Source organism: Echiichthys vipera (assembly GCF_963691815.1).
Source record: "Echiichthys vipera genome assembly, chromosome: 4".
In the NCBI taxonomy this organism is placed as follows: Eukaryota; Metazoa; Chordata; class Actinopteri; order Perciformes; family Trachinidae; genus Echiichthys; species Echiichthys vipera.
In genome coordinates, this window is record NC_139829.1 from 7,558,386 (window position 1) to 7,571,618 (window position 13,233).

Sequence of the window (13,233 nt, forward strand, 5' to 3'; positions counted from 1 at the left end):
ACACACACACACACACACACACACACACACACACACACACACACACACACACACACACACACACACACACACACACACACACACACACACACACACACACACACACACACACACACACACACACACACACACACACACACACACACACACACACACACACACACACACACACACACACACACACACACACACACACACACACACACACACACACACACACACACACACACACACACACACACACACACACACACACACACACACACACACACACACACACACACACACACACACACACACACACACACACACACACACACACACACACACAAAACAGGAGGACTCGAACTTCCTGCAGAGGGGGGTCCTACACCCTCGTCTTCTAGGGCCCTACTGTACGTCAACAACCAAAAGAAACTCACTGGAGATTATTGAAGAGATCCTCCACCGAGTCTAGTAGACACCAGCAGTGAGAGGACACGCCTGCTGTTGGACATTAGGCCCCCACTTCTGCAAAGATACGTTCACCCCGGCTTGCTCACAAAGCCTAGCAGGAATGACACAGATCAAACTTGTGCCCAGTCTTTTAGATGAAGAGACAAGATGCGATAAGCCTTGGTTGGGTGATGTCTTTAGACCAAACAAAACATGCCTTAGACATTACAATTCTGAACATTCTGAACCTCTCTCATCACAAGGTCTCTAACAAAGGGTGCAGATGCACAAATATGCCCTTATACCATAATTAGTTAGTTTTTTGCATTTTCCATTAAGAAGGTGAGACAGAGGAGACACTGAACTGTGTCTGACCTGACAAAACTATGATTATGAATTACAAATATCCCAAATTCCCACATCATTGGCTACTCACTTGTGTTGGTTCTTTATGATCATTTAGAGACGATATCTGATAAAAATCTTTTCCACATGCTTTTTAAGTATACAGCTTCTCCCTTGTGATGGTCAACCCAGAGCATTTTCAGGATTGGGATTATTCTGAGTCACTGACTAATATGATCCAGGTTGTGCGAGTCACTGAGTCAAATTCACCCGATCGCCAATGAAACTTGTTCCTATTCCACTGTTTCTAACCACTGACCTTGATAAAAATAAAAACTGTTGATTCTATGGATTTACACATCACACAGTCTGTGCACGCAGTGGATTTACTCAGCCAGGGTACTCAAAATAATGTAAAGCAAATCGCGCGTGCAGCTTCGACACCTGCTCACTGAAAAGGGCTCCTGTAACCTGCAATGTAGACGTGTGGACCGGTTATCCATAATATGAGTGCCTTCATCTTGTGACAGACTATGCTACACAACTTAATATGATGCATAAAAGCAGAGCACTCATTTGTAAAAACAGACATGCAGGTCTGTGGTGAATAAACCAAAACTGTCAGGCCCAGGCAGGAATGAGGACTCAGATGCGGAGGTTTGCAGTTCAACACTGAATATATTATCGTGAAGACTGGGACGTGACACAGGGAAAAAGCCACAAACAAAAAATCACTCCGCACATGAGGAACAAAACCAAAGTCGTCAGTGTAAAACCAAAGTACCAAATCAAAGCGCTCCGTAAAAGGAGGAAAAAACAAAAGGCAAAGTTAACAAATAAATCTCAAAATAAGAACTTTCCGTACGGGAGGAATAAACAAATACGAAGTGAACAAAATAATTAATCAAATAAAGACGCTCCAACCTGGAGGAAAAAACTAAGTCTCAAGAGAATTCCAAAAGGGAAAACGTACTTGGACCAAAATAAGGAGTACAAAAACCTGAACAAAGAAACAAAGATCTCAAGAACATGGACAAGACTGTGGAACAAAATGCTGGATACATTCGACGCACGGTACAAAATAATCTGACAATGGGACAGGGGAGAAGACACAGACTTTATACACATGAGAGGGAGGGGAACCACAGGTGGAAACAATCAAGGAATCAGGGAATGACGTCAGACTGGTGACACAAGAGGAAGGGCAAGTGACCTGGAACGAGAGGAGAGTTACTTTTCAAAATAAAACAGGAAATTCACAAGACAAAAACCCAAAGACATGACAGACCTCACCACGCGGCATGACAAAAACATTAAACAATATAATTTCAAATTCAGGCTGCTTAGTTTAATTTCATAACAACAACCAAATATACCAACACCATGTTTAATAATAATCTAACATTAATTTGACGATTAAAGGAATGGATTTTAAACATTTGTAGTAGCCTTCTATCCAAAGCACGGTCAAATATTGCTAGAAATCAGCTACATGAGTGGTGGGCTAATAACTTGAGGAGGTGTGGGTCATTTCTCCAGGTGCAGCAGGCTCTTGTGAGCCACGTCTCAGACTGTCTGTCAATCAGCCGATTCACCGCCTCTCGTATGATTTGGGATGTACCCGATTCGGGGCATATGATAATTCACACAGGTGAGAAGCCTTATTCTTGTAAAATATGTGGGAACGATTTGTTGGTGAATCCAAATTAACATTTACAAATTATTTATTTTTAAATTTTACGCAGTCTTCACAATACATGAACCTGATGTTGTACTTGATGGTTGTATATTAATCCTCTTTGACAACTTTGTAAGAATTCAGATTTTACATGTGAGAGCGACTGTCATCTCTGTTTCATATCACCATTTGAGGAATCCTGTTAAAAGTTAGTATGCAACTTCCTGCTGGAGGAGCACCGCCGCTGCGCTGACCTCAGATCGGCGCTTAACCGTCTCAACGCCAAACTGGACACGGTGCAGGCCACAGTGACTGACTTTGGTGAACGGATTGCGAGTCTGGAGCCAATTTAATGGAAGAACGTATCCAAGCTTTAGAAATATCATGCTCGACCTTATCAGAGGCTTGCGCCAAGCTCAAAACCAAAAATATTGAGGGACGAAGTCGACGTTACAATATCAGGATTGTTGGCCTACCTGAGTCCATAGAAGGTTGAATAATTAATAATCAATGAGTGAAGTATCATAATCATGTGTTAGTGTGTGTATTAGTAATGATTAATGAGAGTGTGATAATAAGAAGCAATAAGTATAATCATTTAAGAGTGTGATAGTATGTGCCTCTGCTATTTAACCAGGCCCAAAGCCTTCTGCAAAACACCAGCACACGAACCTGGCAGTCAGTCAAGGTCACCAGATATGAAATAGCCAGCTTGCACAAACGCACCTAGCAATTAGTTGAGATTAGAGTAGTGCCTTTCGCAAAACAACACCATATAAGGAGTCAGGGTATGAGGGAGGGTGAGTGTGTATGCTTTTTCACAGATAAAGAAGAAAGTCCTGCGAAACAGATGATACCCCGAAGCGCGGGGGTGGAAGAAGGAGGAATCAACGTCTGCTTTTGCAATACACATATGCACACACAAGCGGACACATAAACCACGCCTTTGTAACAAGCATAAATACTGGAGTAGTTATAATATATATATAAGATCTTCTTGCCTCTGATCATGGGTACTGTGTTTCACACAGTTACTCTAGATAGAGAATAGAACATTTCTCCAGACGTCTGTATCATCCGATGTCCATCTACTAATAAATGCCTGCTGGCGCACTAAACTGCCAACGACTCTGCTGACTCCAGGAAGCCTCCTGTAGAATTTGAATTACGCAATATATACTCTGGGAGGTCCTTCTGATTTGACTAAAGTATTGTGTCTAAAATTCCTACAAGGTCCACAGCCCACAACCTTTTTCTTGGACGTCCTGATGGAGATATTCTGGAACCAGGTTCTATAAACCCCACCAAAGCTGGACCGGGCCCACCGCTACCTAGCTGCTAAGCCGCGACAGGGAGACAGGCCAAGACCCATAATACGAGGATTACTGCCATGACGTTTTGGAGCAACGAGCAGCTTACCTCGATGTCATAGCTAAGCTGTACAACCTGGGCCTCCGACCGGCTCTGCTCTACCCATCAAAACTCCAAATCTCCAAACTCTGCAAATTTGCATAAAAGCACATTTGAGACAACTCAAGGGGGATATTTATTTCCTTCAAGAAACTCACCTCCAGACCTCTGAGAATTCTCGCATTAAAAGACCTTGGATAAGTCATTTATTTAATTCCAAATATTCTGCAAGGGCGAGAGGGGCGGCCATCATTAGAGGTAAAAATATAGCATTCAAACCAAAAAAATCCATTGAAGATCCCAATGGGGTCTACGCCCCTGTATGGGATGATGACAAATTCATTACCCTTTTTTTCTCTTCCCTCCCAGATATAGATAATCACTACCCGCTTATAGGTGGCAATTTCAACCTCATTCAAGATCCTGTTCTAGATAGGTCTTCTCCTAAACCCCTTACTGTCCAACTCTGCCACTACATTAAGATCTTTTATAAATCGGCTCAGCCTATGTGATCCCTGGTGGTCTCTCAATCTATCCACCAAAGCATTTTCCTTTTTTTCATGTCCATCTCACATATTCTAGAATTTTTTTATTTTTTTGGTGATAACAGACTGTTGCATTGGGTCAATTCTAGCGAGTACCACAGTAAAGTGATCTCAGACCATGCTCCTACATCAGTTGTCATAAATTTCCCAAACCGCAGCCCTCTTCAGACGCAGTGGAAACTTGCCCACTTTTTACTGAATAAGCCACATTTTAGCAAATATTCTTTGAGGAGGAAATTGCCAATTTTTTCCACGCAAATGACACCACAGACATCTCACAAAGCACTTTATGGGAGTGAGGCATATCTGAGGGGTCAGGCGATCTCATTTGCTTCTCGGCTGAAAAAGTAGACACGGAAAGGATGGTCTGTCTCTCAAGTCAACTGACACACAATATGCCATCGCCCCCACTCCTTCTCTTTATGACCAACGTCTCAAACTCCAAGCTGAGTTTGACCTATTGTCGACATCCAAGGTTAAAACTAAATTGTTAAAGACAAAGCAACGTCATTTTGAAATGGGAGATAAGGCAGGCAAACTCCTCGCTCAACAGGCTAGAACGGAAGCTCTCTCGAGACCGACCCCTAGGATAAAATCACCATAAGTGGCAGTGGACACTGACCCGAAATCAGTAAATGACGTGTTCTTGAATTTCTATTCCAACTTGTACTCACCTGAAATCTGGAAGAACCGTCAACCGCTGAAGGTGCTCTCATATCCTGAAGTCGATAGCAATCTTGCTGGTAAATTAGGCGCACCAATTGCAGCGGCGGAAGTACAGGAGTGGATTGGGCAGCTATAGAATGTCAAATCCCCAGGCCCAGATTGGATTGTAATAGAGTTCAACAAAGCATATTCCAATCTAATATGACTCCACATTTTGGTTAACGTCTACAACAAATCTTTTAATAGCGGCAGATTGCCCCCAACCCTATTAGAAGCTAACATCTCGCTTTTACTGAAAAAAGACAAAGATACCCTAGAATGTAGCAACTATAGGCCCATCTCACTTTTAAACGTGGACCAAACGATTCTTGCCAAGGTCCTAGCCACGTGTCTGCAGCAAGCCCTGCCTGCCCTATTTCAACAGACCAGACTGGGTTCATGGCTGGAAGGAACTCTTCGTCTAACACCAGGAGACTTCTCAACATTATTGGCTCTCCCAACCCTTTCACACCTGAGGTGTCTTTTTTTAGAAGCTGAGAAAGCATTTGACAGGGTTGAGTGGAAATACCTGTACTACATCTTGTCGAAGTTTGGTTTTAACTCTGACTTTATTGCATGGATTAGACTGCTTCATGACTTCCCAACTGCCCATATCCTTACAAACAGGATGAGGTTGCCCCCTTTTGCCCTTCGTCGGGGCACCAGACAGGGATGCCCCCTCTCCCCCCTCCTATTTGCTCTAGCTATGGAGCCATTGGCTATCTGGCTTCGGGAGGAGGGGAGAGTTGAAAGCAGGAATGATATCATCCATAAGCTGTCCCTGTATGCGGATGATTTGCTATTATGTGTCAAACCCAGCCTCTTCCATCCCTGTTATTACAGACATTCTGACTCAATTCAGCAAATATCCTGGTTACAAATTAAATTTTAGTAAAAGTGAACTTCTTCTTATCAATCCTGTCTAAGAAGATGCCATCATCCTCGTTCCCATTTAGATTTGTCTCGAAAGGTATTTGTCACTGCATCTTTCAAGGACCTTTTCAACAAAAATTTCTGCCCTCTTATTGATAAGTGCAAGCTTGACCTGTTTGCTGGTCCTCCCTCCCTCTCTCCTCTATCTGGCAGAGTTTACTTGGTTAAGATTCGTGATTCTCCCTAAATTTCTCTACTTGTTCCAACACATTCACGATCCTTCTTTCAGCAGCTAGACCAGACAATATCCTTGTTTCTATGGTTAAATAAGCCACCTCGTATTAGGAAAGCTGTTTTACAACTCCCCAAAAAGCTGAGCCGTCTTGCGCTACCCATCCTATCCAACTTAATGATCCTTCAACCATGGCCCCAGTTATTAAAAACCATTTATTCCCACCCTCCTTGTCAGACTCTACCTTTACTACCTTGCGAAACAAAGGTTTGTTACATGTCAAGGACTTTTACAAAGATAACATATTCACTGATTTTACAGAGCTTGCAGCTAGGTTTGAATTACCTCATACCCATTTTTTCAGATTTCTCCAAACCAGGCACTTTGTTAAAACCACCTACCCTAACTTCCCCAACCACCCACAAGGGTCTCTGATTGACTCCCTACTCACCCTCGACCCTGCACAAAAGCGCTCCATCTCCATGATTTATAATTCGATTGACTCCCACAACTCCGACCAAACGACTCGCCTGAAGCAGACCTGGGAGGGGGAGCTGGGAGCCAAGATCTTAGACAGTCCATGGGAGCAAATTCTCAAGCTGGTTCACACATCCTCTATGTGTGCTAGGCACAGTTTACTTTAATGTAAAGTTATTTTCAGAGTACACTACACACGCACGGCTGGCGAAGATTTACCCAGGCACCAGTGACAGTTGTAATAGATGTAAGCGGTCACCTGCTAATCACGCACCTATGTTTTGGTCATGTCCGAACCTCAATGGCTTTTGGCGCCAAATTTTCGACACACTTGAAGCCGTGCTTGATTTGGATCTTCACCCTGAGCCCTGCTTGGCCCTGTTTGGCTCCCCTCCACTTATGACACCTAATCTCCCTGTGTCCAAGCGCCTGGTACTGGCCTTTACAACTCAATTGGCCAGATGTCTTATCCTGTTTAAATGGAAACATGTTCTTCCACCTTCACACAATAGCTGGCTCAGAGAGGTCCTAATTCATATCAAACTTGAGAAGATGAGATTTTCACTGGCGAGTTCACTTTAAACACTTTTAACAAAACCTGGCAGCCCATCTTAGAGTATTTAGATAGAACCACCATCCACCCAGAGAGTGACTAGATGCCCCCCCCCCCCTTTTTATTTATATTATTGTTATTTTTTTTCTCTCTCCTTTTCCATTCAATTATTATTTTATTATTCGAATATATGTAATTTTAATAACTGTTTTGTTTTGCTGTCTCTTTCTCTTTTTACTTTTGCCTAACAGTGGGTGGGCTAACTACGGTTCATTTGTAGTAGCCGTTCTGGCTTTTAAATATGTGTCGTCTTCAGCACACACCGTATAGTACAGCAAAATGTTAGTCTTCCAAAAGTTTTTTTTTCTTTTTTGTAACAGTGTATGAATGAAATGTTGTTGTATGTGACAGAAGATTCAAAAAAACATGTGAAAAAAAAAAACACAGTTTGTATGCATTTTTACCCCAATCTTAAATGCATCTGTGTGTGGTCTTTGTTTCAAATGTTATTTATTCAATAAAAATGTTTTATCAATTACAACTTCAATACACAGTAAGTTGGGATGTTTAAAATGTAAATAAAAACAGAATCCAATGATTTGGAAATACTTTTCAACATTCAATTATATACACTACAAAGGCATGATATCTAATGTTGAAACTGATCAACGTGATTGTTTTGCAAATATTCACTAATTTTCAATTAGATGCCTGCAACACGTTCCAAAATCATCATCATCATCAGTCATCTCTGTTTCATATCACCATATAAGGAACCCTGTTAAATATAAATATGCATTTCCAATTTTCAATCCACCACCTCTGTGTGTGTGGTCTTTTTTTCCTTTTTTTAAATTAAATACAAATGGTTATTTCCACCACCTTTTATTTGTGTTTTCTAATGCAAAATAATTGTCTGTGAAGGAACTCAAAGATGGCTGGTAATACAGATAAATAAGAAACGAAATCGTACCAAAGTACTTGTTGAAAGAAGAAGATGGAAGGTCGTTTTTGATGCAAATGTTAAACACACCAGTTTTGGTGAAAAGGCCATCAGTTGAAAGCGGAACGAAAAGCTCCCGCGCTTCCACTGTCGGAGATTAACAGTGTGACACACCGAGCGGAAGTAAACAATACAAGCCGCTGTACATTTAGCAGCGTGCACGTATTGAATTAGCGGGAAGGTTGTGTTTTAGTTGTAGCGCAGATAAAAACTTTAGTTGTGATAAAGCAACAATGTCTTCAGTTCAGTTTCTGAGAGAGTTTGTCAACGAGCGACTTTCTGCTGCTGCTGAAGAAATATTCGGAGTTTTTGAAAAAACTATCGTCGAGTACGAGGAAGAGATCAATCGTCAGCGCAGACTGTTGGATATCGTTTGGAAACCTGAGATAAAGTTACACAGGATAGGTGTGTACAAACCTAATGTGTTTAAATTACTAACGGTATGATCAAGTAACCCAATAAAATGGTGGAATGAAACGTTTTCCAAATACTTGTACTTTTTTCATTTCCATTAAATGCTACTTTTTACTGCTATTCCACTACATCTCTGCGACAGATATTGAAAATGTTACTCCACTACAGAACTACCCAATGTTACAAAGTATTTTAAAAGTAACCCAACCATGAACATCTTTCACTGTAAGATACAACATGGACATTAATGCAGCAGATCTTTGAATCCAAAAACATCCTCTATAGTAATAGGGAAACACTGATGGGGGATATAATACTGCACTATTCTTTTGATACTTGAAGGTCATTTCCTGATTGTATGTACTTTTACTTTAGCAACATTTTAAAGAGAGGAATTTTACTTGTAATGGAGTATTTTCTCACTGTGGTATTAGTACTAGAATATGATTTATTCTTCACTAATGGTTTCAAGACAATCACGTTGTATTGTTCTGCTCAAATGTTGGTTTCTCTGTCATCACAGTTGTGTCCTTTTGTTCTTTGTTCCTCCAGAGCTCCCACAGCAACATGTCTGCGAGGAGGAGGAGGTTCTCTCTGACCAGCAGCAGCTCTGTCTTCAGGAGAGAAACACCAGTCTGGACCAAGAGGACCCAGAGCCTCCACAGATTAAAGAGGAGGAGCAGGAGGAACTCTGCACCAGTGAGGAGGGAGAGCAGCTTGAACTGAAGCAGGAGACTGATGCCTTTATGTTGACTCCTGCTAAAGAGGAAAGGGACCACAGTGAAGATGAGACTCTGAACTTGAGTATCGATGAGACTCAGAGTGCAATGGAGGAAAAGCTTTTAATGTGCAATCCAGTTAAAAGCTCTTTTTTATCAGAAACAAACAGTCACCACCAGCTCCTCTCTCTCAACTCTCATGAAGCTGAGAGCCAAAATCAGAAAGGAGGTAAGCATGGAGACTCAGGGTCAACTGGAAATGCAGAGACAGAACCAAAGAAGAGTCGTCAGAAAAGCAAAAGTCACAGTAACATTGTAAAAAACCCTTATTCATCAGAGATTCACTGTGATACTCACACAGGTAAAAATCCTTTCAAATGTGAACCATGTGAAAAAAATTTAGATTATGATTCTCAATTTCAAAGTGACTTGACAGTCCCCAAAAGTGAGAAACCATATTCTTGTAAAACATGTGGGAAAGACTTCCGAAGTAACTCTTACCTGAAGGTCCACATGAGAATCCACACAGGTGAGAAGCCGTATGTTTGTAAAACATGTGGGAAAGGTTTCAGATCCAGCAATAACCTTAATTCACACATGAGAATCCACACAGGTGAGGAGCCGTATACTTGCAAAACATGTGGGAAAGGTTTCAAATCCAGAAGTAACCTCAATGCCCACATGAGAAACCACACGGGTGAGAAACCGTATACTTGCAAAACATGTGGGAAAGATTTTATTCACACAGCGTCATTAAAATATCATATCAGAACCCACACAGGTGAGAAGCCGTACCTTTGCAAGACCTGTGGCAAAAAAATGTGTGACCTTTCCTCATTGAAAAGGCACATGAGAATCCACACAGGTGAAAAGCCTTATTCTTGTAAAATATGTGGTAACGAATTCAGACGTGGCTCTACTTTGAAAGTCCACATGAGAGTCCACACTGGTGAAAAGCCTTATTCTTGTAAAATATGTGGGAAAGATTTCAGAAACGGCTCTGCTTTGAAAGTCCACATGAGAATCCACACAGGTGAAAAGTAGTAACGATCTGTTCACTCACCACCTGGCTCCCTAAAATAACCCAAGAATCATGGATCTTTGGTGGCCATTCACTCAAGTCAGTTGAGTCCTCACAAATTTTCCACTATTAAATGAGAAATTGAGTCAAAAACAAACCTCGAAATGTTCACAATCCAACAAGAACATAGAAATCTATATTGGCTGTCAAATGTTGTTTAACTTGTAGCAACACGTTCATTTGTATTATGAAATGACAACTGGGGGAATGAGTGAGCCAGTCAGTCTTAGATGGGCCATCAGGATACAACGGGTACACGCCAAATCATACAAGAGACGGTAAATCGGCTGATTGACAGACAGTCTGAGTCGTGGCTCACAAGAGCCTGCTGCACCCGGACAAATGACCAACACTTCCTCAAGTTATTAGCCCACCACTCATGTAACTGATTTTGAGCAATATTTGACTGTGCTTTGGGTAGAAGGCTACTACAACTGTTTAAAGTACATGCCTTACATCCTCGAATTAATGTTAGGTTATTATTAAACGTGGTGTTGGTAAAGTTGGTTGTTATGAAATTAAACTAAGCAGCCTGAATTTGAAATTATTTTGTTTAATGTTTTGGTTTATTCACCACAGACATGCATGTCTGTTTTGACAAATGAGTGCTCTGCTTTTATGCATGATACTTAGTTGTGTAGCCTAGTCTATGTCCCAAGATGAAGGCACTCGTATTATGGATAACCGGTCCACACGTCTACATTGCAGGTTACAGGAGCCCTTTTCACACGCGATTTGCTTTACATTATTTTGAGTGAGTCCACTGGCTGATAAATTTCCCCTCTGATCCACTGCGTGCACAGCCTGTGTGATGTGTAAATCAATAGAATCATTGCTTTTTATTTTAAGCAATGTCAGGGGTTAGAAACAGTGGACTAGGAACAGGTTTCATTAGCGATCGGGTGAATTTGACTCCAGTGACTCGCACAACCTGGATCGTATGAGTCAGTGACTCAGAATAATTCCCAATCCTGAAATTGATTTGGGTTGACCATCACGAGTGAGAAGCTGTATACTTGAAAAGCATGTGGAAAAGATTTTTATCAGGTATCGTCTCTAAATGATCATAAAGAACCCACACAAGTGAGTAGCAATACTCTTGCAAGAGCTGTGGGACAGATTTCAGGTGTAGCTGTGAGCTACATGTCCACGAGATCCCACACAGGTGAGAATCCGTAGACTTCTAAAAGGTAGGAAAGAGTTCATATGTTGTGATGAATTGATAGCCCACATGAGAAGAGCCCACACTGTTGAGATGCAGTACCTCTGCAAAGGCATATGAGTCCATACAGACAAGTCATTTTTACACAATTGCAGCACTTGGGAAAGTTTTACTCAAATCTCATACTTGAGAAAAGACCTGAGGATCAATATACACAGAAGAAACCATCAAGCTCAAATTCCTGTGGAGATGTGTTCACTGACCCAACCAAATACACTTTACAGTAACTACATCACTTTAACTGATTTTAAAATGTTCCTCTAAGATGATTTGTCAATATCTGAGTGTAAATTTTGCCTTCATGTCACCAAATCCCTGATATTTCTGTTAGCAAACTGTATTTCTTGGATAAATATTGTAATCTCCCAAATCATGGAAAATGTGAATTTCACAGTGAGTGCACAGACGTCACTGTTAAAGTAACGGTCTGATCTTGATGGTTGTTGGTTAATCCAAATGAATTTTTGCAAATAATTTTTCCCTTTTCAATTTTGACAAAGGCTTAAAAATCCATGAACCTGATGTTGTACTTGATGGTTGTATATTAATCCTCCTCGAAATCTTTGAAAGAATCCAGAGCTGTTGTCTCAGTTTCATATCACCAGATAATGAATCCTGGTGAATGTGATTATGCATTTTCTCCCAATTTTAAATGCACCTCATCTGTGAGTGGTCTTTTTTTCAAATGTTATTTATTCATTATAAATGTTTTATCAATTACAACTTAAATTCACAATGAATTGGGATGTGTAAAATGTAAATAAAACCAGAATCCAATTATCTGGAAATCCTCTCAACATATGTTCAATTATGTACACTACAAAGGCATGATATCTAATGTTGAAACTGATCAACGTGATTGTTTTTTCAATTAGATGCCTGCAACACGTTCCAAAATAGCTGGGACACGGTACATTTGAGAGCTACTGTCATCTCAGTTTCATATCACCATATAAGGAACCCTGTTAAATGTGAATATGCATTTCCAATTTTCAATACACCTCCCTTGTGTGTCTGGTCTTTTTTTCCTTTTTTAATATTAAATACAAATGGTTAACCAATTATATCCACCACTGTTTATTTGTGTTTTCTAATGCAAAAAAAAATATGTCCGTGAAGGAACTCAAAGATGGCTGGTAGTACAAATTAGTAGGAAACAAAATCGTACCAAAGTACTTGTGGAAAGAAGAAGATAGAAGTTTGTTTTTGATGCAGATGTTAAACACACCAGTTTAGATGAAAAGGCCATCAGTTGAAAGCGGAACGCAAACTCCCGCACTTCCACGGAAGTAAACAACACAAGCCACTGTAAATTTAGTGGTGCCTTCAGATGCACATGAGTACAATCAATTGCTCCAACCACAATTTTTTTTTTTTATTCGTTTTAAGAATCCGTTTTGATCTGTTCTTAATATGTGACTGCTTATGCTTAATGACAGCTGAGGTCTGTTCATTATTTTCAGACAGATTTTGCTGTGCTGCACCGCAAATACACAGGCTGAAATTTGCGTACACGATCTCAGACCAGACGTGAGATTTGA